This window comes from Callospermophilus lateralis, chromosome 10, assembly GCF_048772815.1.
Source record: "Callospermophilus lateralis isolate mCalLat2 chromosome 10, mCalLat2.hap1, whole genome shotgun sequence".
In the NCBI taxonomy this organism is placed as follows: Eukaryota; Metazoa; Chordata; class Mammalia; order Rodentia; family Sciuridae; genus Callospermophilus; species Callospermophilus lateralis.
In genome coordinates, this window is record NC_135314.1 from 105,829,017 (window position 1) to 105,853,718 (window position 24,702).

General features: G+C 49.3%; 1 protein-coding gene across 2 annotated transcripts in view; it reads left to right on the forward strand.

The window, feature by feature from the left end:
• Positions 1–24,702, forward strand: part of Med12l (mediator complex subunit 12L) — a 269,754-nt gene that overhangs the window by 128,779 nt on the left and 116,273 nt on the right. The gene's annotated exons all lie outside the window — the stretch shown is intronic.

Genomic DNA, 24,702 nt, shown 5'->3' on the forward strand with positions numbered 1-24,702 from the left:
GGGTTGGCAGAGGCCCGTCTGACTTCTGTTAAGTGATCAGAGTTCCCCTCAAAGCCTTTGCCATGGGCATGGCATCTTCTCTGAGGGACAGATGAGGGCTGGGGTGCAGTGCCAGTCACTGTGCCCAGTGGAGCATGGGCTTGGCACATACAGGCCCCGGGTGGGTTCCCAAGGACCACCTACGCGCAGAGAGTGCGAACTCGCCCGAAGCAGCCTGCCCAAGAGCCCGTGAACTATAGAGCCCTTCACTGCCTGTATTTTGAAATTCCAAAAGAAAGAGACCTCTAGGTTTGCATTTACTGTTCCCACCAGCCGAATGCAGTTCCTTGTTGAACGAGTGACACAGGGCTGACAGGCCAGCTGGACTGTGGACATTGTCACACTGAACTTGCACAGAGCTCTGGTACCCTGTGCTGTCCTTCCTCTCTGGTGTTTCTCCCTGTCACAGCAGTGTTGGTAGGTGAGAATAGGAGGCACTGTGCTCTTTTTTCTGGAATGTTCTTTTCTAGCAACTAGAAGATTTCAAGTGTGTGAGACAGTGAGGAGCAAGTAATGTGAACCGATCAGGAGAAAGGGTCTGCGATTCAGATAACAGCCTGGGGAACAAGGTGGCGATGCCAGTCAGTGGGCCACCTTGTGAGCCGGAGCAGATGGTGCTGTAGACACTGTGGAAGGGCAGGCCACCTGCAGGCAGGGAGCAGCCCGTGGTGGGATTCTGTGACCCCCGACACCCCTCCTGGCTCTCCTGGGGCGCTTCCCTGTGATTCAGAGCGACTGTCACAGGAGGTGATGTTGGTGAAGGTATCTGTCCTGGGATGCTGGGGAGTGTGTTCTTCCAAATAAAGGTCTGTTCTGCCAGCCACTGGCACCATTCACTTAACACTTCATAGATTGTACATGACCTGTGTTGATTTCTTTTATTAAACTGGGAGTTTGTTTTTTCCTTTCTTCCTTTTGCCCTTTGGCTGTGGGAAGGATTGTGCACGTAGAAAGCCAAGATAATGCCAGACGCAATGGCACACACCTGTAGCCCCCAGGTGAAGTAGGCTGAAACAGGAGGATGGAACGTTTGAGACCAGCTTCAGCAACTTAGGCCCCTCAGCAACTTAGTGAGACTCTGTCTTAAAATATAATGGAAGAGCTGGGGATGAGGCTCAGTGGTTAAGCGCCCCTGGGCTCTCTCCTTCCTACCAAAAACCAACCAAATAAAAGCAAAACAAAATAAAGGCAGGATAATAACTGGGTGCTATTAAGGAAATGGAGATAATTGAAATACTTGATGAGAAAAGGAACGAGCATGGAACTTACCCAGATTAAAGTAGCTAATCAAGAAACTGTTTTTTTTAAATCAAGTTTATACAATTTTTTTTTTCTTTTCTACCCTAAATTCCATGCAACTATTGTTGGTAGTTTTGTGAATCTGGTAGTCATTAAAAACTGAGGGTCTGGCGAGGTGCTGAGGAGTGCCTGGGCCTCTGGAGACCTCCTGTGGCCCCTCCCGATGCCCCTCCTGGTGTCACGAGCGAGTGGAGGGAGAGGAGCTGACCTGCGAGCAGGGCTCTGGTCCCAGGACAACCCCGCAAGAGGCAGCTCTTCCTCTCCCGTGTGCACCCCATTGTCCTAGCAGATGCGCTCATTTCTCCACACCCCATGGATCAGCAAACGTTGTTCTGGCCTGTTCAGTGTGTGCTCTCTTAGTAAAGTCTGAAGTGTATGGGTCAGGGTTGTTAGGACCAACTGGGGAGTCATCGCTATCTGAATAGCATGCATGATTCTCTGAGTCGACATGTTTTCAAGAAGAAATTCTAGTACCATTTTTCAGAGCCATCTAAATCCTGTAAAATAACACCAGTGTTTCAGGCCATAAAAAAATATGTCCCCCGAGAGCGATATTTTTAAATGTGTATATTACTCGGTTCTAAGTCTTCTGCAGAGCTGCTGTGAATCACTGTTTTATGGAGCCTAATTCATTAAAGAGAATTCAGCCTACACTAATGACACGGTAATTTAGTTAATCTAATGTATATTCAAAGAAGAAGGAAATCTTGTGACCTGCCATTCTCTGTTCTCAGTGCCAATTAAACTGTAGTCTGTATAGAAAGAGAAGCTTGGGATTGTCCAGCCCTGGTCAGAGGCTGGTCCTGGGCAGGGCTGGGACCCAGTGCTGAGTGGCGGTTCCAGCGTGCTCCCGTGGGTGCTGCTCATACCTTCCCTCCCAGCAGCGGGGTTCCTGGGCAGGGTGTCACCAAGGCTGAGCCTGGGCCTTTGAGACTTTAGAAACACGTGTCCCCTAGCCTGGGGGCATTAGTAAGCAGGAGGGTTGTGTGCTCACACCCTTGTTCTCTGTCCAGAGCTGTTTCTGGGTACAGTGGAGGACTCACAGAAGCAATTCAAGATGTAGCACACCCCTAAGATAAGACCAACCCACAGGGCCTCTGGACCAGACCAGGGAGGACCTTGCCAGACTGCGTAGGTCAGGATGTCTCAAGACACAAAACATGCTGACCTTACAGGGAAGACGCAATCAAGTCAACCTTATCAAAACTTGAAAGCTTCCATTTTTCCACGGGCATCATTTAGCAAATGAAGGTGGGCCACAGCTGGGAGGAGGTGGCCACACAACTATGCATCTCCATTCAAGGGCTGAGACTTGAAGGAACGCTGGCTGCAAAGTTCTTAGAAAGAGACAGCTCAATTACAAACAATGGCCAAAGGACATGAGCAGCTCATAAGGATGCTCAGTGTCATTAGTCCAGGGAAATGAAAAGTGAAATGACTGTTACGTGTACTCCACACCTGCCAGAAGGGCCCAGGGTAACAGCAGCAGAACCTACCACACCTGCCAGTGCCAAGCTGGCAGGAAGCGGGGTAGCTGGCGCCTTCAGGGGTTCTTGGCTGGAGTGTAAATTAGCAGCTCTACTTTGGAAAACAGCTTGGTGGCTTCTTTATTAATGGAGACAGGCTGCTGCCGCGGGACCTCCTGCCTTGACTCCTGGCTGTGTGTGTCTAGACTGTCTGTAGCCACTTTATTCTCAGTAGCCCCAGACTGGGCACGCTCGTCAGCTGGCCGAAAAGGACAAGTGAATTATGATGTCCTCTATGAGTAAAATGACTCTGTGACCAGAAGGGGCAATACATGTCATGCAAAGGGAGATTTATGAATTTTACGTTGGAGCCACAGGGGTCTGACCCACAGGAGCACGTGCCACGCGAGTCCAGCTGCAGGCAGGTCCACTGCTGGTAAACGGGCACCAGGCCTGGGAATCAGGAGGGTGCCCGTGGCTGGAGGGGGCACAGGCAGATTTGTGATGGGCTTGTTCTGTCCCATTGCCTGTAGTTTATGCCCCCAGTGATGTTAGTGGGGACAAGTCACAGGCACTTGCTCTTGCAGCTGGCTGGGTGCTGAGCAGACTGTGACCTTATTATATGATGTGTATGTGATGGAGGACTTTGAAGGTGGCAGAGATGGCAGGGGGTATGTGCTGAGAGCCATCAGAAAGAGGCAGGTTAGGCAGCAAAGACCTCTGGGCAAGAGAAATTTTGTATTGTGGGTCCTCCACCCCCGCCCAACAGAGATTGAACCCAGGAGTACCCTACCACTGAGCCACATGCACAGCCCTTTTTATTTTTTATTTTGAGACAGGGTCTGACTACATTGCTGAGGCTGGCCTTGAACTTGCAGTCCTCCTGACTCGGCCTCCCGAGTCCTGGGATTATAGGTGCCACTGGGCCCAGCTGTGACTATAATTTCCCCGATTGCCAACTTTGTACCAGGCATCTGATAATTCTTACAATGATTCTTTAGATGGCCATTTGTATTCTAGTTTGACAGATGAGTAAACCAAGCAGGCAGAAGCTTAGGGCCAGGCTGGGGTTGGAATCTGTCACGTCATGAGATCTACACTCTGCTCCTGAGAAAGACGATGGCGGCATGCTTACCCATACATCCCCTTTCAGGGCAGCTGATGGGTACCAGCTGGTGCCTGCTGCACAAGGACAATGAAACGAGTCGTCAAGGAACTTTCTTGAGGTTCATCAGAGTGGGTGGTGTAGCCGAGAGTTGAAACCAGCGACACACACGTTTTCTCTGTTGCGCTCCTAGTCACAGGACTGGCTGTCCCCTAGAGAGAGCAGGGCACGGACTCTCCTGAGCAGGGCAGGAGTGACTTAGATCAGTCCTGCAGAGCCCCTGGGTTCATGTGCCACTGGGTGGGACCTGTTCTTCCAGGGACTTCAGAGCCCCTGTCTGGGTCTCAGTTTTTTTCTCACATGATTTCTTGGGTATGTTAAGATCCTCACACTCCTTGAAGAAAACCGAGGAACTGGGCATGACTGCTGGTGTGCCCCCTGTGTGACTTATGAAGGACAGTCAGTTTCGCTGCCTGGTCGGTGACCATACTGAGAAGAGGGGGCCTGGGCACAGGGGGTTGGGGTACATGTGCCTTGTGTGCTCTTGCTATCTAAGGGAGACATTTACTCTCTTCTAAAGATGACACCCACTCCTGTGCTTTGGGTTAGCCACCTGCCTCAGCATGCCAGTCCTGAGGACTGTTGGCAGGCTTTGTGGTCACGAGGACAGCTGGCCTTAGTTTTGTTTTCATCTCAGACCCCATCCTTCCACTTCCCCTTTTCACTTCTAGGAAGGAAGGCAGTGCCTGCAGATGTCTTTATAGTGGGGAAGCGGCAGCAGACACTTGGGCTGGCACAGGTAGGCAGATTCAGAAGACGGAGAAGGCACCCCTCCCTAGGACACCTCCTGGGACCTCTAAGGGACTCAGTGTCATTTCCACATTCTCTTTCTGTCAGCAGTACTTGCAAAGGCTGTCGATCTTCCCAGGCTTATATTAGGGGTGGGCGGGACCAATGCTGGCTGGCTGCTGATGAGATCCAAGTCTCTAACATCTCTATACAGGAAATCAAAGTGCAATCCAATAAGTCATGATACACCCAGGAATTACTGCCATGACCAGCCGCTGTCAGCCCTGGGGAGATAGTGAGGGTGTTTAGGTGTGGCCTCTGCTAGAATGCAAGCACCCCTAGGGCAGGGTCCCTAGCATCTGGAACCTTAGGTGCTGCACAGTGAGGAACCCATGTTTGTTGAATGAGTAAATGACAGAACTGTCCTTGGGGTGGGAAGGGGATTTTGTCCCTCCTGCATAGCAGTGTGGAAATAACCATCAGAAGAAGCCTGAGGGAGCTCACTCCCAATCTCTGACCTCAGGGCTGGCCTCGCTGGGAAAACCCCATAGGCAAAGGCTGAGTCTTCCCACATGGTCTCTCTCACTGTGGGAGCTGGACTCACTTCTTGTCTGCTTGCTGTAAACCGTCTCAGAATCCAGTGAGGAGCAGGTTATTTGCTAGGTGCCACCCTGAGTGTCGTGTGCACTGACCCTTTTGGGCAAGCCTCGGAGGCCACATGGCTCCTCTGTCTCTCCCCCAACTCCCTCCATCTTGCCCTCTCTCTCCCTCTCTCTCTCTTTCCCCTTCCCTCCCTCCCTCTCTCTCCCCCTCCCTCCCTCTCCCCCCTCCACACACTCTCCCTCTATCCCTCTCCCCCTCCATTGTCTCTGTCTCTCTCCCTCTCCCTCCCTCTCCCTTCTCTCCCTCCCTCCCCCCTCTCTCCCTCCCTCCCCCCTCTCTCCCTCTCCCTCTCCCCCTCTCCCCTGCCTACCTCTGTCTCCCTCCCTGTCCCTTCTTTCCCCTCTCTCCCTCCCCCTCTCCCTCTCTCCCTCCCCCTCTCCCTCTCTCCCTCTCTCTCTCTCTCTCCCTCCCCACTGCGTCCCTCTGTCTCCCTCCCCCTTCCTCCCTCCCCCCTCCCTCTCTCTCCCTCTCCCCTGCCTACCTCTGTCTCCCTCCCTGTCCCTTCTTTCCCCTCTCTCCCTCCCCCTCTCCCTCTCTCCCTCCCCCTCTCCCTCTCTCCCTCCCCCTCTCCCTCTCTCCCTCTCTCTCTCCCTCTCCCTCCCCACTGCGTCCCTCTGTCTCCCTCCCCCTTCCTCCCTCCCCCTTCCTCCCTCCCCCCTCCCTCTCTCCTGCCTACCTCTGTCTCCCTCCCTGTCCCCTCTTTGCCCTCTCTCCCTCTCCCCCTCTCCCTCTCTCCCTCTCTCCCTCTCTCCCTCTCTCTCCCCCTCTCTCCCCCTCCTCCTCCCCACTGCCTCCCTCTGATCCCTCCCTCTCTCCCTCTCCCTTCCTCCCTCCCCCTCTCTCCCCTCCCCCTCTCTCTCCCTCTCCCTCTCCCTCTCCCTCCCTCTCTCCTGATAGCAGCAGGTCTGTTTCATTGGGTGGCAGCCCTCACCCCTCTGTCTCCCTATCTGAAAGCTGAGGGCCAGAGTGTGATGTGAGGCCTTTGATGCTTTCTAGAAACAACAGCTGGAAGAATCAAAGGCCAGCAATTTAATTTACTCTGAGCAAAGGCAGAGATTTCAAAGGAATCTTAATTGACCAGATCCAAGGATGGGTGACCAGTATTGTGTTTGATGTTGGAAGAGCAGGTGGCTGGCTCTGTGGTAAACGTGGTTTTCTGTGAATTACTAGTGTCACATGACGATGATGGTAAAAAGGTGAATGAGTTACTTCCCAGGCCTGTCCTCTTCTAGGGTGTTAGTGGGGAAGAGGAACTGCCCAGCATGGAGGAGGTCTGACAGGATTGTGGGGGCCTTTGCAGGAGCCTCGGCCCCCAGGATGCCGGACCTTGGTCTCTCACTTGAGGCCCATGGTTTGGGGGTGCACTGTGAAGATGGGGAGCTGGACAAAGTGGGCTCCTCTAACTGCAGCTCAGACTCGGGGGCAGCAGGCCTTTGATACCCATGGGGGCTGTGGTGTGGCACCCTGGCAGCAGACCATGTCTGACACACGGAGCCTCAGCATCCCGCCTGCACTGGAAGGGTGGCCATGTCCTTTGTTTTCCAACCAGGACATGTTTGAGATAGAAAGGGCACACACTTTACAATTTTCCCGGATAGCAGGGAAAGCGGGACCGGCCCAGGACCTGGGTCACTCTATTTGTGAGCTCAGAAGCGAGGATGCGGCCCTGTCCCCAGGACAGCATGTGAAAATTGAGCTCCAGCCCTGGAGTTTCCGCGTTGTTCCCTGGTGATGCTGACGGGCCACACTTTTAGGACTGCGCTCAGCAGATGTGACACTCGTGGGCTGAAGAGGAAATTTATGGCTGAAGGGACTCCTGTAACTGTCATCTCCTGCACTAGCCAGCTCTGCAGGTGAAGATGCCAAGTGGACCAGGGCAGAATGAGCCTGTCATGTGAACTGTCCCAGGCCGGGGCAGTCCTTGGAGCACGGAGACGGCAGGTGCTGCTAGGCTGAGCCTCCTTGCCCACCTACCCAGGAAGCACGGGGGCTGGAGGCAGCAAACCTGACCTCTGGGTTCTCAGAATAGAGCCCTGGGCCTCAGAGGCCCCCACCCAGATTCTCCCAGGGAGCATTTTATCCAGTGAACCTAGTTTTTAGGGACCTGTATCCTGTCTACACAGAGGTCCACGTCAGCATCTTGGGTCAATCAGAATGTCTTGACCCTGCCTCCTCCCTCCTGTGAACCAGAATAATCCCATTAATATTTTTTTAATGTAATGATAGGAGCGTGCTGATGGCTACATAGATGACAGCAGTCTCCTAACTGAATTGCAATAGGGTCTGTGTGTGGGGGGCTAGCGTGCTGTTGTGGGTTCTCAGGGGTCCACTCCTGTTCACTAATTAACCAGCTTAGATTGGGAGACCTCCAACGTTGTATTGGAAAGGTCTATGTGAATGTGGGGTTCATTGGTAGATGGAAGTGTGGCTCTCGGGACATCAGCTTCAAGGTCACCAGGAAATTTGTTAGCAATGTGAATTTTAAAGGTCCAACCCAGACTTAGTGAAGGTTTAGCTGGGTCCAGCTCAGGGATAGATAGTGGGTTTATTTATCTATCTGACTATTTATTTTTAACAATCCCTCCCGAGATTCTCAGGATTAAAGTGTGAAAGACACTGTTGTGGCAACACTGTTTGTCTTATCTGTTCTGACCCGCTCCGCAGGGGTGCTGAAATCTCTGAATTGTGGTCCAGTAGCTTGACATGTAATTACACAAGCTTTGGCTTGCTGAAGTCCTCTGACAGGGTGGAAACAGGGTCCGTCCTTATGACCGAGGCTTCCCACATTAGCTCAGTAAGGACGTTGCAGATATTATCAGATTTTACCCTTGCAGCAACGAGGCCTGGCTCAGGAGCTGGGTGTCGCTTAGGGCGCTGGGTGGACTGGGCCTCAGCGGGAGGCTTACTTGGTGCCTTCTTTCCCAGGGGAACCATCAGCAGTGTGCCCCCCTAATTCTCTCAACTTTCAGAGGCTCTCCCCTCTCTGCTGCTGCTCCCCTCCTTCCTGGTTAAAGATGTCCGTGATAATTATAATCTGATGTTTTTACTGTAAGTTTTGCCAAAGTGTGTGCATAGCACTGGAGTAGACATTTTCATTGCTTAGGAATTAAAAAAACAACTGTCTTAAAAATACATGATTAAGGGTGGAAGTAGTTGAAGAAGATTGAGAGGGTCTAAGGTCCTAGGGGTTGGTGACTGATGGCTGGATGGGAGGACAGGGGGTTAGTGACTGGTGGCTGGGTGAGAGGAGACAAGGGTTGGTGGAGTGCAGGAGATGTGTGGCCCTGGCACAGCTGGCCAACTGTAGTCCTGTGGGGTAGGGGTCCTGCGTGTGCCTGGGGGTGTCAGCTCTTGTGAGGTCAGAGAGGCAGCCTTGCAGAGGCTGGCTGCGCCCTGGGTACCTGCTTCCTCAGTGTGCAGAGGGCTCAGCGACACTTCAACTATGGGAGCTCTTTCCCCACCCTCTGCCACTTCCCCTCAGGGTGTGTGGTATCCGAGTGTCTTCCTCACTGAGGCGAATGGACACAGCAGCCTGGGCTTCCCGTGTTAGACCAGTCTGTACCTGTGTGTGTGCACTGGGGATATTCGTGTATGTACTTAGCAGTTTTCTTGAAGTCTAAGATTTTGTGTGTTTACAAATCCTAAAATATGTTATTTTGATATTTTGTACTATTGCCTTCTTATTTTTAACTTTATGTCTACTTTTAGTACTAAAATGATTTTCAAGTTTGTTGTGTTTTTAAAAAGATGAATTTACAAACTATAATTAATTTTTTTTTCCAGTGGGGTTAATCTTCTCCACAGGATTAATTGTCCTTGTTTAAAATGTACCTACCCAAATGTGGTGACGAATGCCTGTAATCTCCACAGCCCGAGGGGCTGAGGCAGGAGGATCACAAATTTGAGTCCAGCCTCAGTGACTTAGTGAGACCTTGTCTCAAAATAAAAAGTACTAGGGATGTGGCTCAGGGGCAGAGTGCTTGCCTGCCTTGTGCAGTGCCTTGAGTTCAATCCCTGATGACTCCTGCCCCCAAATCCACACACAGGCAGACTGAGCCACCAGGAGATGGCATAGAAGTGGTTGAATATGCTGATACTGAGAGTCTGTGCTATAATTCCCTACATGTAATTTCAATGTATAATGTTTAAAGTATTTGAAGTACTTTAGCTGATTAGTCATAGCCATGAGTAGAACTGAACATTTTGCTATGCACAGGGTATTTTAGTGGCTTATAATTTTCTGTAAAGATTTCCAAAATATTCGACGAGTTGCCAGGAGAGTTAACTTTCCCAATAGTGAGAACGACGCTTGTCCTCTCTGTGTACAAATAGAGATACGACTCTCTGTGCACACATATAATTGCCAACAAAACACACGCACTCTGACTTCCATGTAATATTGTAGTAATGGGTTTTGTAGTCTTAAGAAAGCAATTTTGATACACACTTACAAGCTTTTGAAATGTTTGCCCTGGGGGTGAGTGCCTTTTCAGTGTCTCTTCATTAGGGATACGGTTGACCACCACAATTAAGAATCCCAAATAATCAACAATGACAGTAGTATTTCAGACTCCCTAAAGTCCACGGATGCTCAATAATAATAATAGCAAGTCTGTTAACATGACAACCAATTATAGCTCTCAACAAAAAATGACTTCCCTAGGCAGCTCTGGGGGGTAACCCCCCCTCCCCCCGGCCATTGCCAGCACTGTCGCCACCTTGGCCACCGACCCCCTCCCCATCTATTCAGGTAGTTTCCCAGAGAAGTTCTTTCCCTACCTGTTCTGGTGCTTCACCTGGGAGTCAGATGGGGCTCATTTCAGAATCCCTCTCAAGGTGGAGACCCGAGGAGCTCTGCTGCAGAGTTCTGCTCCTCTTCAGGAGCAGATGAAAATCAGGAACTGAGAGAAACCACGAGATAATGGGCTGGCCTCCGCTTTGCTGCAGTGGGCAGTTAGACCTGGTGAGGCTTGGAAGTGGCAGTGTGTTGGGAGGCCTCGATGGCTTGGTGTGTGGGTGTCAGGCTGACCTCTGACCTCTGCACGAGTTCCTTTTCCTTCAGTAATGCAAAAACCGTCTACTTTTTTTCTTTTTCTTTTTCAAAATTTCTGCACTTTCTCCCACACACATCTCTGTATCAGCCAGTGAATGAGCAGCCAGGCAACAACCCAGACAGTTTTTCTTTGCTAACTCTTGTCATTGGCGAATATGACACATGGTAAGAGATGGGAGAACAGTCTCCCAGGAGGAGACTACAGGGCCCACCTGGCATCCCCAGCTGGATGCTGAGTGGCGCTGCCCGGGAATGCAGAGGCAGCCTTGGCTAAGGAGGCATTATGACGCCAGTGAGTCCCTCTAAGTACACCACCCCTTGGCACTCATGGGAGATGGGTTCCAGGACCCTCAGATGCCAAAGTCCATGGATGCTCAATTACGCCCCTTACAGTAAATGGCTTAGTGTCGCATGTAACCATGCAAAACTACTTCCACCAGTTTTTCTGCTGTTGTGATCAACAAAAGACCTGACAAGAACAGCCTTGGGAGAGGAAAAGGTTATTTGGGGCTCACGGTTTCTGAGGCCTCAGTGCATAGACGGCCTTTTCCTTAGCTCTGGGTCCAGGTGACACAGGGCAGCTTTGAGAAGGGGTGTGGAGGAGGAAAGCCTCTCAGGACGTGAAAGTCGGGAAGCAGAACTCACCAGGAACAAAATGTAAACCCCAAGGCACGCCTCCAAGGCCTGCCTCCTGCAGCCACACCTACTTGCCTGCAGTCACCACCCAGTTAATAGCCACTGGAAGGTTAATGCACTGACTAGGTTAAGGCTCTCCTGGCCCTGAGCCTTCTTGCATTCTCACACATGAGCTTTGGGGACACCTCATACCTAGACCATGAAAACATCTTCCTGTATACTTTAAATCCTCTCAGATTACTGATAATACCTAACGCAGTGTGAATGCTCTGGAAATAGTCATTGTGTATTGTTGGGTGTTGTGGCAACGAGAAGTCTGCCCACGATGTTCAGCACAGATGCAGTTTGTCTTTGGAGTGTTCTCCATGTGTGGTTGGTTGAGCCCCAGGGTGTGGAACTCATGGACACAGAGGTCTTCTCAGTGTGCATGACTCAGAAGGAAGGAAAGCTCTGACCTGGGAGGTGCCACGGCCGCCCCTGTATCTCGGGGAGCTTGCTCCAGCTGTCCTGTGGCCAAGTCCCGGCTCAGGCTCACATCTGACATTCACTTTCCCTGTGCACATGAGCTGTTGGCAGTTGCCCTCGGGCACTGTGGTCAGTGCTGTGACAGGACGGGCTCTCGTGGGCTGCAGGGTGCTTGACAGGCAGCAGACTATGCTCTGACACTGCGAGGCAGTGGCAGCTGAAGCAGGCCCTCTTTCTTTCCCTCTTGAGGTGCGTTTTCTTATTTTGTGCCTCATCTGCAAATTTAATAGTCACGGTTGGTCCTCAGACAGAGGCCTGAGGGGCCTGGAGCTGGTGGGAAGCCCCTGCTTGGCTCCGCCTGAGGGTCACCTTTTGCAGACTTCCCAGACCCATCAGCCCTCACGGCTACTTTGACTGCAGGGATGGGGACTCCGCTGTTGGCGAGGCCTGTCCACCTCAGCTCCTAAGGTCTGCCCTAAGGAGATCCCTTCAGAGGCCAGTCATTACTAGGGGCACTGCAGTTCCCAGATGGAGCACTCTGTCGGGGTGGGGGAGCTGCTTGTGCATGGCATCTCTAAGTGGGGGTCCTGTTCACTGGGCCGGCGGCAGGTACCCGCTTGTGCTATCCTGTCCCTCCTGACTTTCTGTGGGGTGCTTCACATACCTGTCACTGAGGGTGATGGGGAGGACATTCTACCTTCCTTGCCTGGAGCTGCTTGCATGTCCTCTCAGTTCCAGGAGTCTTGAAGCTAGAGGTCGTCCCTCCAGTGGGTACAGGTGAGCTAGTGAGACCCTGAGGAGTTAGGGGGACACAGGAATGGGCTGGCACAGCCTCCTGTGGATGGGCCAGCGTGACCTAGGCTGCTGCAGGCGCTGTCCTTAGCACACAGTGTGTTTTAGTCCAGTGGGCTGGGTAGATTCCCTTCCTCCCCCAGCCCCATCTTTTTCTTAAAGAATGAGGAAACTGAGGCCTGGAGAAGCCAAGTCAGGTCCCGTTGCTCCCAGAGCTGGGATTGGAGCCCTGGAAGATCATCTCCCCAGCCTGATGACCCCTGTTTTATAGTCTTATTGGCAGGTACCAGGGCAAGGGTGGCAGAGAGGGAACTGCCAGATGGCCACCCAGAAGGGAGGCCCATCCTCAAGTTCACAGACAACTCGCATACCCTTGATAGGGGAGCATTGAACCCAGGGGCGTTTTACCACTGTGTCCCATCCCCAGCCCTTTTATTTTGAGGCAGAGTCGTACTAAGTTGATTAGGGCCTCACTAACTTCCCCAGATGAGGCTTCAACTGCGATTCCCCTGCCTTAGCCTCCTGAGCTACTGGGATTGCAGGTATGTGCCACTGCACCTGGCTCTGTGTGTGTTGTTAAGGTTGCATGTCTCAGGACAGACTGCCTACCTTAGTAGTTTGGGCATGGGGTACAGGGATGGTCTTGGGATTCTTCTTTCCATTTTAGGAGAACCTTTAAGGGAGAAGCCCCTCTGGGCGATCCTCCTCAAGTTGTTGCTACCTGTGGTCTCTGAAGCATTTAGTTCTCTCTGGCTCTTTAAAGGCCTGGTTGACAGACCTGGCTGGCCTGTCACTGTGGAGCTTATTCACTACTGATTCCAAGACCTGCTTCAGAGGAGCAGAGCTCGAATTCTGTGTTTTTAACTAAGGAATTGCTGTTTTCAGACATACAGGGGCACTTCAGAAATGAGGCAGGGTGTGTGTCCCTGCCCTCCTCTTCCCTGCCTTCCGAAGCAGCCACAGCCTAAGACAGCCCAGGGAGGAAGGAAGAGGGTCAGAAGGGGATCTGTGTCCAGGGTGTTTACACAGGCCCAGCGCCCTCATCTGGAGTGCTTGGGACCAGAAGCGTTTCTTCATTTTAGGATTTTAGGTATAGACTTCACTGGCTGAGCAGCCCTAATCTGGAAGTTTGAAATGCTTCGGAGTCAAACTTTTCGAACCCAACATTGGTGCTCAGGAGGTTCTGAATTTGGGAGAAGTTTGCATGTGGGCATGAGAGTGCCCCACTTGGATTCCGTTGTGTCTTGTCTTGTCGGTTTTCCCCACTGGATGTCAACAGATGGCTTAAATTTGGGTCTCATGCTGGGCATGGTGATGCACACCTGTCATCCCAGCAACCCTGGAGTCTAGGGCGGGAGCATCACAGGCCAGCCTCAGCAACTTAGACCCTATCTCAAAATAAAAAGCTCAGTGGTTAAGCACCGCTGGGTTTAATCCCCAGTACCAAAAAAACCCCCCAAACAAAACAACCAGGAAACTAAACAAAAGTAAATCTGGCATTAGAACATCAGCTGTTTCGACTGTCATTAGTGGGGGGGCTAGCCTGACCTGTCACCCAGACTTTGGAGACTTTTCCTCCTTGGACGCACAGACATGTCTGTGAGTGTCCCCAGCAGGATTCACAATGCGCCTTCCCTCTGTCATGCTTTTATGTAAGGTCATGCTGGGAGTTTGTGTTCATGGTTCAGTGCAAAGATCAGCTTGTAGGCCTCTTTCTCCCTGAGAAGTTGACATTAGCATATTATTGTGTGGGGGGACTTTAGCTCGACAGGCAATATTTATTGACTTTAAAACCTTCATGTGTCCTTTAAATTAGTTATCTGTGACTTTTACCAGCAGAGACACCTTGGCTTCAGTTAACACTCAGCACCAGAAGTAGTACAAAGTAATAAGAAAATAGTGATAACTACCAGAGGGGCATGGTCCCGTCTTCCAGGAGTCTTGTGCCAAAAACTAAATGAATAAGTAAATAAAAGAAAAAATTTATAGCTAAAATGGTCCACATTTGCTTTCCCCTGACCTGTGTGTTTTGATTCATGCTAAGCAGTTTCTGTTCCCATTGCCCCTTGTGGAATCCTGACCCTACAGTTCTGTGGGATTTTATCCTGGTGGTTCTTTGTTTTTGTTTTTGTTGCGTCAAAACTGTCCACAGAACCCTGGTTGCGGCTGGCCCAGCCCACCAGACCTGCACGCACACGCTCCCTGCCACTTTAGCTCTGTTTCCAGGCAGGGCCCCCTCGTTGGAAATGAGACTGGCTATATATAAACCCCCCTGAGTATTCAGACTGCAGATGATCGGGCCCAGCACACGTGACGCCAGATGTGCTGTTATTGTTTCCAGGGAGCTTGTATCTGTGCCCATAAAAGCTCGCTTTTCTCAGCCTGATTCCATAAACATACTATTTTGTTTGTTATCCCAAAATTCAACTCTGTGTGATTCTTAACATCATGTATTTAGAAACTTTTTTAAAAAAGTCAACATCAGGAAAACCTCAAGGTTAAAGCTGCATCCCAGCTCTTCCTAGTTTCTTTGCTGGGTGGAGAGTGAGACAGGTGCACCTGTCCCTCCCCACCTGCCCCTGCTCCCTGACCCCTCCCCACCTGTCCCACCTCACTGGCCACTCCTCACCTGCCCCTCCTCACTGGCCCCTCTCCACCTGTTCCCCCCCCCCCCCCCCCCCCCGCTCCTCATTGTCCCTTCCCCACCTGCCCCTTCTCACTGCCCCCTCCCCACATGCCCCCTCCCCACTTGTCCCTCCTCAAGGGCTCTTCCTCACTGGTCCCTCCCTACCGGCCCCTCCCCACAGATCCCTCCCCACCAGACCCCTCCTCACCAGACCCCTCCTCACTGGCCCCTCCTCACCTGCCCCTCCCCACCTGCCCCTCCCCACCTGCTGTTTGGAAATGCGAGCCTGTGGTTTTTCAGGATGCATAATTCACTCAACCAGTCTATTGATGGTCATTTACACAAATGTGAGCATTTCCCCAAGAGTTCATTTTAACCCCATAGCCGCTATTGACTGGCTTACATAATTTTTTTTTTAAGAAAGGCCTCAGTGTCCTGTAGTTTATCCTGGCGTGTGTGTTTTTAGGTAGGGCTGGGGTGGTCCCCAGAAGAATTCCATGGCAGTGAGAGAGCCCAGTGGGGTGAGAATGCAGAGGATCCTAGCACAAGGCCCGTGACGCATCAGGGGACTGTGCCCTGCACGGGGCATTTCAAGGAAGGGAGTGTGGGATCCTCTGGAAGACCTGTCAGGCCTGCCTGCCGAGTGCCCGTGGACTCACAGAGTGGGGAGAGTCAGCCTGTAGGTATTGAGGAACAGCAGCATCGCAAAGACGCGTCATACTGAGTTGTTCAGGATTCAGCCATGTGAAATTTGGGGGAATTGTAGTAAAATAATTGATAATGTGCTTTTTTACAATGTGGCTGGACAACCTTGTGTATAGACCATGGCTTTCTGTGTCCTTCTCTGAGGCATTAAGTCCAGCCAGTGTTCGTTTATGGACTGCTGTGGGGCTGGGGAGAAGGAGCCATGTCACAGGCACTGCATGGTGAAGCACTGCCCCCGTCAACCTTCTCCTGATGGGTGACGGGCCCAGAAAGTCATTGGCAGGCATCCTGCTTTCACCCCAGGGTGACATTAAGAAAACCTCTGCTGCAGCACCACCACCTTCTGGAGACTGAGAGAAGCAGCCATTTACAAAAAGGAACCTACTTTAGGGATGGTTCACAAACCTTTGGTGTCAGCACTGATGTCCAAGGTCATGTCATGAGTTAAATACCTTTAATTAGTTGAAATATCTTCACTTTTAATTAGTTGATGTGCTCAAAGAGTTTTTTTTTTAAATGGTTGATGTTCTTATTGAATTTCAAATGAAAGAGAAATTTCAGTTCATGTTAACAAGGAATCAAAGTTTTGAACTTTCTTAAAAAACAAAAACTATGTTTTTTGGGAAAGATTCTCAGAAAGCAGTAGCAGTAGTTTTCTTTGTAACTCAGGTCTCAGAAACGTATCTTTTCTTATTGTCTTTATTCTGTTCACATAGCTTTTAGGGCTCACCTGATTGCTGGGTGTGGTGGCACATGCCTGTGGGGAGGCTGAGGCAAGAGGATCACAAGTTCAAGCCCAGCTTAGGCAACTTAGGGAGTCCCGAAGTAACTTAGCAAAAGTCTGTCTTAAATGAAAAAAAAAAAAGGGCTTAGGATGTTGCTCACAGGCAGAGCACCACTGGTTCAATCTCCAATTTAATAAAAAAAACTTACCTTGCTGTCCCCATCTTCGGCCCTGAGACCTCTGTGGTGCTAGTACACTTCTGAAGCAGCCTGTGGTTTTATATTATGTCTCATAAGAATAGGCAGTGGCTGTCCTTGCTGCCTCTCTTCTTTGGTATCCCCAGTGTCCTCTACCATAGGAGGTGCTTAGAAGTGTTTGTTGAGTGAATACCTTACTACAATGTCGGAGACCGGGAGGACCCTCATCTCCATCCCCGGGTTCTGTAAGTAAACGCAAGTGAGGTAATGGGACTAATCTGAAGAGTGATTTTGAATAGTTTAAATAATATCATCCCAGGAGTGTTGAATCGTCTCATTGCTCTCATCTGCACACTCTAGTGCTTCTTTGTGGGCGTCTGAAGACTGCTCTGCTTCATGATTCACCTGGAATAGGTCACTCAGAGGTGGCACCCACTCTCTGAGACAGTCCATCCACTTAGTGCTATGATGGTCCAGCTTTCCTGGCAGTCGCTACAGGAAAGTGAGCTGTGAAGTTCCTGAGAGGCTCGGGCTGGGGTCCCAGCCACAGAGGCTACTTGTCCACACATGGGGACCCCTGCCACCGGGGCTCACCAGGTGCCGGTGGAGTGCCTGTGTCATTGGGACTTGGGAAGCTACACTGAGAGGAGGTGCACTGCAGGGCATGGGCGTGTTCCAGCTGAGTGCGCCCTGCTGAGGTCACAGCAGGGTCCTCCGCCTAGGGCACACTGTGGTGATGGGGCTGAGCCAGGGTTCCCACTGGTGGAGGGTCTGCAGATACACTTAGAAAGACAGTGCCCCTTAGAAAGTCGGCTTGACAGGGCAGTCTTGGTATTTTTAGGCGGCCAGTGTGGAGACAGCGGTGGTTCATAATTGAGCACCACAATCATTCTGTTTCCTGTGGGCTGGTCCGTTTGACCCGCAGGAGGAATCAGTGAGACTGAATTTCTGTCTTGGTCTCTGGCAGGCCACCCCTGGTCATGCGGTGGTGGTGTGGTCTGAATGTCTGTGCTCCTTTGCTCTCCCTGTGTCCAGTCTAGCTGTCGATGTGCTGGTATTTAGAGGAGTGACTGAGCCACATGGGGGGGCCTCCTCCAGGTGAGCCTTATGAGGGAGGCTGGGGCCTCAGCTGCTCCTTTTGCCCTCCTGCCCTGTGAGGGCACAGGAGGTGCCATCTGTGAGGGATTGGTCCTTGTCTGGCACCCAGTCCGCCTGAGCCTGGGTCGGGGCTCTGCAGCCTCCAGCTCTGTAGTAGTACATTTCTTTTGCTCATGAATTACCCAGTTTATTTTATTATAGCAGCAGGAAGGATCTAAGGTGGGTGAGCAGGATGAGAATGCTGGTTACACTGCGTGACACATCAGAATTCAGGGATGAATTCGAGTTGATGCTAGGCAGGGGTCAAGGTTTAGACTAGTGTCACAGACTGGAAGATCAAGGCAGGGGCTGCTGGGCTGCTGTGGGCTCTGGCGGCAGCTGGCCTCTTCCAGAGAGGCACAGACTTCCTGCAGGTGGCGCTAGTGCAGCCCTCTGCTGAGGTCCAAGGGCGCCTGTGGCCTGCGGGGCTCCGCCTCCTGATGGGCTCTGCAGGGTGGTGCCTTGGTAGGGCAAGGGCAATGTCTATCTCCAAGGATTTCCTGAAATCAGACTGTTTTGCACCTGGAGGTAAAAGTGTTAAGAAAGGTTTGTGACAGCTTTGCTTTGAAGAAGAGAAAGAGTATAAATTAGAATTTAGATTACGTCTTCCTTCAGGAAACAAGAGCAGAGAGAAAGGTTCAGTTTGGGTGGGCTGTGTTCTTTCTGGGGCTTTAAACAAAAATCTCAAACAATGAGCACCAAGCCAGGAAACGACATACCCAGGCTCCTAAGAGACTGCAAGTGTTAATATAGTTTGGCTAAAAACATTTGATAACCTGAGTAATTAAGCAGGCTTTGGTAATTCCTGGTAATACCTGGAGAAGTGCATTTCTGGGGGTGCATTGGTAGATATTGGTGTAGGGCTATTGATGGCAGTGAGGAATAGAGGCGGGTCATGGGTAGGTGAGGTGGGGCAGGGGAGTGTGCAGCCCCATGAAAACCTGGACTTTGGAGTTGCACCCCCTCACACCTTCCCTGTCTTCCTTCCCAGCCTTATACTGAGCCTCTGCTGGCACCTCCCCACCCAGGTCTGTATGCGGGGGGTGACCGCATACCTTCCATAGAGTTGTTGTGCAGATGAAGGAATTCTGTTTATAGAGGGCTTTGGACCGTGACTGGCACACACTGTACAAGATTTTATCATTATCTGTTTTTAATTTGCCTCGTGAGTTTTTCTGGGAGATGTTTGTTTCTATGTATCTATAAAGAGCTGTCTTTAAATAAACATTTGTAGAATACACTGAACTTCAAAGCAGGTGTCTTGTGTGAAGTTCAGATACAGACCGCACAAAGATCGTTTCCTTTCATTTTCCCATTTTTGTGATTGTGTAGAATTGGAAATGAAAAAAATGTGCCTCATTCTTCCCTTTGGACAATGTTCAGTCCCTCTGTAAGTTAGCTTAGCTCTTACTGACAGCTGGACTGCTGGGTTTCCATGTGGTTGAACATGTTCTTCTCTTTTTGCAAATACTGTAGCAATATAGACCAGAGTTTCCTAGGAATGTAGCCTAGGGTGCAGTCTCCCAGAGGAGAGCTCTGGGAGACTCGAGGTGTTTTCTTGTTGTGGATGGTGGCTGGCCTGGGTGACGGTGTCATACCAGGGCGACCTGTGCTCTCCACCAAGCTATTCTCAGGGCGCAAGACCTGCTTATCAACATTGGAGCCTGAAATTTATATCTGTTTTTCACGGGAGGTGTATTTTTGCCTAGTTCCATGTACATTAACCAGTATTTTACAGGAATGGAGCTTTTGTTTATCTAATTTGGAAATGTCTGAGAGTTCCTCATTGTAGAAGTCACATCACTGATGGTGGTGACATAGGGGCAGTGGTCGCAACCCTGGTGGCTCTTGAGTCCCCATCATTGAATGTGTAGGTGCTGGCATCCGACGTCTTCACACAGAATGACGAGTGGTATCTCCTTCACTGTTTGCAAACTGCATTGCATATCACTTGCAAATTCCTCTGTTTCTCGTATTGTGATTATGGTCACACACACAGAGACAGTCAGTCTGGGTCTCACAGCTGTGACATGCATCTGTTTGGGCTATCATGAGTCCGGTTAAACGGACTCATCTTTCAGCAACACAAGTTGAGTTTTAGCTACCATGGTTTATTGACTGCATAATTGCATGAAGTATGAACTTCACTGCCAGCTCTCCCATTCATAGACCATGGTTAGGTGACCGAGCGTCTCACTTCTTTGACACCCTCTCAGTAGCAGCCCCCTGCACACCTGCTGCTACTCACTGTTCACTCACAGGCACCAGAGCTTGTGGTTGTGCTGCTCCGCTTGACAGCAATGACAGCCTGACGTTTTACAAAAAGACCTCATCGAAAGAGAGAGTTGACCAGTGAAGATGAACACAAAGAAGTGAAAAGGGACAGTTCAGGAAGTGAAATTCTCCTCAAGTGTAAAGAGAAACCCATTAGAAGTAGCTGCTGTGGGAATGCTGGCTGGCCAGGAACCTTACCCAAGCAGGCCCACAGCTTCAGCGAGCTTGGCGTGGACGGAAGGGTGAGCCATCTCAGGGAGAGCCGTGCTGGAGGTCCTGCTGGGTGAAGGGGCCCTTGAGTTCATTCATGACATTCAGGAGGCAAAGAACACAATGTTGGAAGGTGATTCAGCTCAGGAGCACGATAATCCACAAGGCACAGAGGAGAGGATTGTAAGGAAAATACTAAGAAGAAGCCATCATTCAAAGGCATGCGAACAGTTCAGGCTTTTGGAAAAAGTTCATTTTTGGTAATTGATGGATGACTTTCAGCGTGTGGAAGGTGTTTTGTTTAGACTAGTCACAGCCCCTGAAGCACTGGATGAGATATTTAAAGGCTGTTTAGACACTGTCATGGTTTAAGGGAGAGGTCTCATTTTTTCACAGAATCCATTAACCCTGTTACCTGAACTGTGTGTTTGTGCCTGTGTACCTGTGCAGGTGTCCAGAATGCTGTTGGAAAGCTTTGTACAGAGCTTGTAAACCTAGACTTGGACTTGGAGGATCTGGGAAATCTGGTGACATTTGTGACTGTGTTTATAGTGAGGCTAATTTAATCAGGCATTTCTGAGAGTTGTGGAGGTGCCCAGACTAAACCATTAGGTATTCTCCTGCATAGTTCAGGATAGAAACTGGACAGTTTACTAAGAATATTTGCCTATAAAACAAATAGTGGAATTTCCAACTTAGTTCTTTTATCTTAGTTTCCGAATGAAAAGGGAAAGAAATGTGTGACCCATGAGCCACACTGGCCATTTTTATCATTTTAGTTGAGTTCTTCTGTGGCTTATAAGAAAAATTTAAGACATTCAAAGTGAAAGTTGCTGTTTGAATCTTATGGGTTTCTTGATTATTTAAAGCTGAAAGTTTCATTCTTTCCTCTTCAGTTCTGGTGATTTTTTTGGTGTTGAAACCATTGGTAAGCTATACTTTATTTTTAATTTTTCTGTTATTTTGGAAAGAGCAGTCACTATTTTTAGTAACATTTTCACACGAAATCCCTGTGTTACTGCCACCCTTTCAGTTCTTGTTCCCTTTTTATAGCTGTATGATGACTTCCTGTAGGTGTTAATTACTCCTTCCAGAGATTTCCATCTCACCCTGCTCCAGGCAGCTCAGGTGAACCGTGGACTAGGTTACATTATGGACCTCTAAGGGGAGGCTAGCCACAGTCTCAGCTGCTCTGCTGGGTGGCGGGCTGTGAGCAGCATGCAGGTTGTTTCTCAGCCTGTTTTGATGCTTACCACGAGGTGGTGCTGGTGGCTGGGAGTGCGCTCCAACACTGCCCCCCCCCCCCCACCTTGATGATAGGAAGTACTTTAGGAAGTCACTTAGGATTTCCAGAGATTGTTTTATATCATGCTGAACACGCTGTCATTTTACATGGTATATGCCTAATAGGCATTTATTGATTTGTTAGTTTCTTGTGTTTACTCAGGGAAAAATCTTTATGTACAGGGTTTGAGTAATCCTCAGCTTTGCTGGGCATTGAACCCAGGGCCTTATGCATGCAAGGCAAGCACTTTACCAACTGAGCTATATCCCCAGCCCCTTGAGTTTCTGTTTCCCTTAGCACATCTCATTTCCCTGTAGTGAGTGTAGCATTTCTTAAAGTGTACTCGCTTGTGTGCATATGCACACATTTAATATTTTGCCTTGAATATTTAATCTACAGTTACACATTTTCCTAGGCAGTGTTCTCTTAAAGTTTTTAGCTGAAAAATAAAATATTGTCTAGTATTTGGAAATATTTATCAAGAGGTTTTATAAATACAACTGGGTCAATAATACACAAATTGAAAGATATTCTACAAGATGGATTATTTTGAATATCAGCTTTATGGAGAATATCAAAATCCCCTTTAGGAAATTCTCTGTTTTTCTTCTGAATAAAAGGAAGAATAAGAATGGAATTTTATTGCTGTAAAAATGATACTAAAGTGTTGCATATACATTAAGCATCCCTAATTTGCAAATCTAGAGTCTAAATGCTCAAAGACCTGGCTCAATGCCATAGTGGGAGACTCTACCTCTGTCCCCAAGTGCTGGACTACAGTTGGCTCAGAGGCCACAGCAAATGTGGTGTGTTGTTACCTTCTGGCCGTGTGTGTTAGGCACAGGTGAAACAAGTGAGTTGTGAGAGTATCTCTAAGATACTTCATTAGGTATGTGCAAATGTTACAAAACTCTGAAACCTTCTTTCCCAAACATTTTAGATAAGAAATATTCAACCTGTTTAACCCAAAATCCTTAAATATGAGATTTTGTATTTCATATTTGAGAATATTTCCAATATGACAAATTTGAAAAAGCAATTAAATAGATTTTTCTTTTTCTTTATTATTAATGGAATATTATGTTCTACTTTCTGACACTAGAATCATATTTTGGACTGTTTCCTATTGTAATTATTTTACTCATGGAAATGATCCGTTCTTTGTTTGCCTGGATAAATGATTTGTGGGACAACAGTGTGGGAATACAAGCCTGTGATTTTGAATGGTTTTGTCACATGACTTTTTAAGAATGGGGATAATAATGCTCTCTTTCTAGTTTTTCTAAGTCACTGTTTTAAGAGGTCCCGTTGATTATTAAATGCCATTTCAGAGAAACAAAACCACCATCCTGTTAGATGAGCCCATAACTTACGACACATCTTTGTGTAAGTTTCTAATTTTAGAAACATTCAAAGGGTTTTGAAATACCCTAAAGACCTCCTAAAATGGAGGCCTGGAGCAGAGGATGGGGCCAGGTCTGGAGTAAACCCCCGAGTCTGGATGGAGCTGCGTATTCAACAGCATCCATCCCTGTGAAGTGGGTTGTAGGTGGAGGAAATGCAGTAGAGAGGTTGGTCCCGTGGCAGGAGGTTATTGTCCTCACTGGGACGCTGAGCCTCCTTGCACAGGGTGGGTGTGACTCTTCCCAGTGTCCTGGGGAGGAAGGAAGAGACCTTAGCCTTTCCTACCAGCACCTCATTGGCTCATCTATAGCACATCTTTCCTAATCCAGCTAGGGGCGCAGAGCAACCAGGGTGGCCAGTGAATGACCAGGTGCGGTGTGTGCAGTTACGTATTCTAATGCCCCCTGCACGTGTGGAGTGGACATATTGGTGGAGGGATGGATGTTTTGATAGAAGATGTCAGATGATTGTTTTAACTCCTTTCCCACCAACTCCTCTGCCAGATGATCTCGCTTGCGGGTAGTCTGGGGTTCCTGAGGGTAGGGGGAGGTCACCCTGCATAAGTTACTCTTGCACCCTAAGTTTTGTTCACTTTCAGCTTCTGACTTAGAATTCCTCAGACAGTTCATGGGTGCAGGGTGAAGTACGTGTGTGCTGTGCACGTGTGTCCCCTCTCCTTGCAACTGCAGGGTGCTCTATTAGGCATCAGACTGCCCCCCTGCCCCTGGTCCTCCATCCGTGCTTCCCCTCTCCCTCCTAGGGCAGGGAACAAACCTGGCATTCCTCCTGGCTCTCACAGCTGGCAGTGCTGCTAATGCAGGAACCCCTGAGGTGCACATTGAAGAAAGGAAACATTCTGAGATTTAAGAGGCCACTCCTGTACATTTTGACTTGACAGTGAGCTCTGCCTTTCATCTAAACTATAGTTTTACACCAGTATTCCTATTAGAGGTTGGGAATAATTATAGGGAAGAACATTTTACTAATAGTCTTCCTAAAGTAAAAAGATTGTTAAGTGACTGTTTGATGAATGAAATGTACTTATTAGCTAAGCCTCTGTGTTTTCTTCTGTGCTTTTAGTATGTGAGGACTTAAACTCATCGAAAAGGGTGATATGATAATGGGAAACGTCACTTCAGAGGACTGTATCCAAAGTAGTCTTAATATTCAATCACATTTTCTCTGGAGTAGCTTATTTAAAATCAGTTTTTTGAACTTGCCGTTTTCAATATGTTGCTTTTACAGCTGAACTTCTTTCCGGTCCTCCCACCACACAATTTTTCTTATGTGCATAAGACCTTGTTAAGCACAGCCAGGAGACATTGGCCACAGGTCTTGGAAGGCCTAGTAATCAATATTGACTCACTTATAAATAGTGGGCTGTTTGAAAACAGCCTTGTCTTTCCCAAATCTTTGTTTTTGTATTGGGGATTGAACTCAGGGGGTGCTGTACCACTGAGCTGCATCCCCAACACTAAAAAAAAATTAAAAAAAAATATTTAGAGACAGGGTCTTGTTACATTGCTTAGCGCCTCGCTGAGTTGCTGAGGCTGGCTTTGAACTTTCGATCCTCCTGCCTAAGCCTCCTGAGCTGCTGCATTACAGGTGTGCACCACTACACCTGGCAGTCTTCCCAAAATCTTAACCCTCAAGGCTAAAGAGATTTCTCTTTATACTTGTGTTCTCTGCAAAAGTGACCTGGGGGCCGCAGCGTGTTCTGGGGGAAACTGCGGTGCCCTGTTGGGGGCAGCCCCCGCCACCTCACTTTTCACTGTGCCTGACTGCTTTTCTCAGTTCCAAATTATGCCCACTTTCACGTTCCTGTGGTTCTTT